The sequence below is a fragment of the Alligator sinensis genome, unplaced genomic scaffold (assembly GCF_000455745.1).
Source record: "Alligator sinensis unplaced genomic scaffold, ASM45574v1 scaffold1277_2, whole genome shotgun sequence".
NCBI classification, from domain to species: domain Eukaryota; kingdom Metazoa; phylum Chordata; order Crocodylia; family Alligatoridae; genus Alligator; species Alligator sinensis.
Genome location: NW_005843023.1, coordinates 17,818 through 22,857, shown reverse-complemented (window position 1 = coordinate 22,857; position 5,040 = coordinate 17,818). Strand labels below are relative to the sequence as shown.

General features: G+C 45.9%; 1 pseudogene; it reads right to left on the bottom strand.

The window, feature by feature from the left end:
* The window catches only part of LOC102379316, a 14,398-nt pseudogene extending 13,855 nt beyond the window's left edge, over window positions 1-543 (bottom strand).
* Window positions 544-5,040: the final 4,497 nt, after the last annotated feature.

Here is a 5,040-nt window from a genome sequence, read left to right as displayed (position 1 = left end):
TCCTACCTATGCAGGGGGTCGGACTCGATGATCTATTGAAGTCCCTTCCGACCCTAGCATCTATGAATCTATGAGGCTGTGAGCATGCTTGAGGCATTTATTAGCGACATTATCGGCCACATCAGCCATAAAAAGCCGATTGCTGATACTGTAAATTTTCCTTATATTGATGCTGATCTGATATGGGACTGATGTATCGGTGCACTTCTAATTTCAGGTCATTACTAGTTATGATACGCTGTCTTTTATTGCTGGACACACCAAGACTGCATGGAAACTTTTCCATCAATGCCATCACTTCATGCATCTTGGGTGGCTATGCATGACTCAAAGAAGGCAAAAAGCACAGAAAAATTTATTTATAAGTTTGCCTAGGGTCCACAGCACTGATAAACCACAGACCATTCTGTACATACATGTGTGATCATCAGAGACTCTACACAGAGAGATTCCATTGCCAGTCACTAGTCTGGATACAGATACAATGTCTGGTTCCATTAGCTCTTCCTTCAGGTACAGTGGGGTAGAAGATGGCAGAAGCATCATAAGCTTTTTCAGTGATGGGGGAGGTGGGGGAATAATTATACTGTCCCCTAGCAAGGGAGGGGAGACTTACCTGCATAGTCTCTCCTCCCTTGAGTGGCAGGTGCTACCACTGCTACTTTAACAGCATGGGCTGAGCTATTGCCACAGAAGAACAGCAGTGTTGGGGGCCCCTCCTGGTGCCCCATTCACTCCCGGAAACAGGGCTGAGCCTCTCATGGCAAAGGCCCCCTGGGGGAAAGGGGCATCAGTCCACCCCCCTGTCTCCCACCAGACACACTGCTGGGCATAGCACTATGCCTGCCCACTCTGCCTGCCCACTCCCTATGGCTAGGCTATGCAGGGCTTTGTGTGCTGTGGAAAGATTTGCGGGGGGAGGAGGGGGAAGGGATCCATACCACCCCTTTCTCTAAGTTGGTGCCCAGGGCTAGTGCCCAGGGCCAGGGCCCCCAGTGTTGGGGGCCCCTCCTGGTGCCCCTCTTGTCCCACCCTAGTTCTGCGACTGGAAGAGAACTCATGCCATTTCTGCCAAAAGCAGCAGACTTCATGGAGGCAATATTTTGAGGCTGCATAAAAAAGTGCAAAATCAGCAATACACTTGTACAACAGCATGATTTGTCTGTATAGGAGCATGCAGTGTAGGCAACTTGAATGCCAATGTACCTGGCATTTACTTATTAAGGACAATATTATCAAATAAAAAGAGGTGTCACATAAAGGTGCCAAATACAATGTTGACTCAAGCTGCCACTGTATGCCAGGTTTCTTGAATTAGTACTCATGCTCACCTTGTGTGCGTTAAAATGTTTACTTACTGCTCAGCTCATGGGCGACTGGTGCCACCTTAGTCAGGGGGGGCACATGCCTCCCAGCGACCAGTCAGTGACCGGGGAGGGAGGGGAATCCCTCTGCAGCCAACCTTGCTGACCGAGGGGGAGAGTCCCCCACAGCCGATCCCACTGACTGGAGGGGGCAAGGGTGTCCCCCTGTGGCTGTTTCCAGAAGTGGCCGTGGCTGCTTCTGGAAGTGTCATGGCACTCAACTCCCCGGCTGGCGCTTGTGGGGGACGGGCACTGGTGCTCCCGCATGCACTGCCTGCCCGTTGCCTAAGTGGCGAGCACAGATGGTCGGGGGTGCACCAGTGCTCTCAGGGGGTGCACATGCACCCCTGTGCACCCCCTATGCATCACCACTGGCTCAGCTGATAAAGTATTTCAATGCGCTTTGAAAACAGAAGTTTCCAGATTGTGTGTCGACTTGCTGATTGTTAGATCAGCTTGTTTACTTTTGTTTCAAGGTGATAAAGTTCAAGTTTTAAGAATGATGTAAACACATTCCTTTGTGGTTGTATAACATATTACAAGATTTCTACTACCTCTTGCACATAAGAAACTGAACTTCAACTGTTTTAGAAAAGGGGGTGCCTATCCTCAGATCAGGTGTATTACAACCTACAATGCATTAAGAACCAGCTGACTTTTCTTAATCCTATGTTAAAAGGAAACAAAGATTTACAGCTCACTAATTTCAGTGTGTTACTATGTTCTTTTGGTAGAGGGCCTTATGCACAACAAGCAGCTTGTTGATAATCATATTTGAATTCAACATGCCCTATCTTAAAAGGTTTGTTTTCAACTTCAAAAAAACCAAACCTCTCCTCTTACTGCCAACTTTTTTGCTAACCCAACTAATCTATAGCACCCTAATGTGATGGAGCATGGACTTCAATTTCCTTTGTGCCAGGAATGTGCCCTTTGCCCTTTCTGTGAAAACTCACCCAGATTTGGTGAAGTCATCCAGAAAGCTAAGCATTCTTTGTGACAAGCTCTTCTCTCACAGTGGGGCTTCTTTGAAGTCTTTCCTGGATACCAAAGGGCATCAAGGGATCTCCAGCTGAAAGGTCTCAATTCCCTAGTGCTCCAGTGTGTCTTCATATGCAAATTGATCCATTTTATTCTCCAGGCCCATTCTTTAGTAGCTGAGACAGAGACCCACCTCAACTCCCAGGTCCAGTTAACGAAAAATTAACCCATTTCCATACAGTTAGTCTAATAAAAATGTAGCACAAAAAACCCTTGCCCTTGAGTGATTGCTTGATCAGCAGTAATGACTCAAATTTACCTGAACTCAACTTTTCTGAAGCGACTTGGCAACAATCTTTGTCTTCATGACTGAACAGACAACAGTTGGGTTGACATTGACTGAACTTGCATGAACTCAGTTGATATATAGCTTCACTGAAATGTCAGCAAACAGTTTCCCTGCAGGCCATGAACAGATTATTTAAAAAGCAAACATGACAAAGAATCAAAACCACCACCTACCAAGAAATACATTGGAAGCAGTAGAGAGAAAGGGCTGATGACCAGAAAAACAGTTAATCTGAAAATAAGGATAACATAAAGCAAAGAAGTTGACACTTGGAGTCACACATACAAAAAAAGGTCATCCTGAATATAGCTCTACAGAAATTATTGGGGATAAATACAGACAAAAGTACTTTATTTTAATTAGAACAAGAATTGTGACAAGTCAGCAAACAAAGCCAGTAAATTACTCGATTAACAACGCTGATAGAATCTGGGTGGGATGTAGTATGGTTGGTCAGTGGTTGGAGCAGATAATGGAATTGGAGAGGTCCTGGAATCCTAGGTTCTGTATGTGATTTGGCCCATGTGTTGCTGAATGCCCTGAGCTAAGGAAAGCTGGTCAGAAAATGAAATTTGTGTCTTACAAAAAAAAAAATACAGTTCTGGAGATTAGATTGATGTTCCTTCATTTCTGTGTCCCTTCCTTGGAGATGGTTCCTTGATGCAGTATGGAGGTTTCCATGTTCCAATAACTCAGGAAACAGAGCCAGCAGGAGTGTTAACTCCTGCTAGGGTCACCCCAGCTAGATGGGTCAAAGACTCTGTCAGGTTGGGGTTTGAATCAGCAAGCTATCCTCATTATAGAAATGCAGCACAGGAGCTTTTTCAGCAAATTGCATAACAGACAGTCATAGATCCCAAAATCAAGAGTAAAGGCCGAGGTAGGAGCAGAGGCATCCTGGAGATCAACATGTGGCTGTGTAGATGGCATCACCAGCAGAATTTTAGCTTCTTTGACCGGGGGATGGTATGGCTGATGGGAAGAGATGCTGTCACCTAGTGAAAAGTGGGGAGAGTGTTTTTTTCATAAGGGCTGCCAACCTAATAAGAATGGCTTTAAATAAGGTCCAAGACCCTTGCTCATACGCTAAGTAATGGCAAGCAGTGCAGGAAAGATTCAGATTCAGAAAAGACTTTACTTGGGGTCCAGGGTGAACATCTACACATGCAATTATGGTGCCTAAATAAACTGTGGAGCTTACTACCCTGGAGTTGATTGCTCCAGGATGCGCTGTTTGAACATACACCTGGGAGCAATTAACTCTGGAGCAAAAAGCAATGAGCCCTGCCCAACTAACACTACTGTGTAGTAGCAATGACCCCTACCAAATGCTAGACTTAGTCCTGGCCAAAGAAGGTGACCTTGTGACTGACTTAAATATGGAGGGAAGTCTGGGCAACAGCGACCATGAAACCATCATGTTCACTGTTTGATGTAAGGCAGACAAAGCCGGACTGAAGTCTTGGACTTCAAAAATGCAAATTTCAACAAGTTTAGGTCACTAGCAGGGCAAGTGCTGTGGGGCTGGGGACTGCAGGTGAAAGGTGTGCATGAAGAGTGGTTGTTCCTTAAGGACATGATTCCTGAAGCACAAAGGAAGCCCATTCCTATGTGGAGAAAAGGTTACAGAAGGGCTGGGAAGCCCTCTTGACTAAACAGGGAAATCACGGTCCTCTTAAGAAAGAAGCTTATAAACAATGGAAGCTCAGGGCAGGCCCCAAGGAGGACTATTCCATGATGGCCTGCATCTGCAGGGAACAGATAAGACAGGCTAAAGTGGTAACCAAACTTAGACTAGCAATGGGAATCAAAGACAACAAGAAGTCCTTCTTTAGGTACATAGGGAACAGAAGGAAAACAAATGAGAGTGTGGGGCCATTGCTCAACAACTCAGGAGAGCCGGTTACCGGTACCCAGGAGAAAGCTGAACTCCTGAATAACTACTCCGCCTCAGTCTTTCACCGGACCAAGGGAAAACCACGCCAGGTAGAGGAGAGGATGAGTATGGTAGGAATAATTGCCTTCCTACTATTGTCGTAGAATTGGTGTATGACTACTTAAAAAAATGAGACATATACAAGTCAGCAGGACCGGATGATCTTCATCCAAGAATGCTGAAGGAGCTGGCCGAAGTCATTGCAGAACCCCTGGTGAAACTCTTCCACAACTTGTGGCACTCTGGAGAAGTCCCTGAGGACTGGAAGTGGGCCAGTGTTGTGCCCATGCACAAGAAGAGCAGGAGGGAGGACCCTGGTAACTATAGGCCAATCAGCCTAACTTCCATCCTTGGGAAAATCCTAGAAAAGTTCATCTAAGAGTCTATCTGCAAGCAGCTTGCAGAAGGTA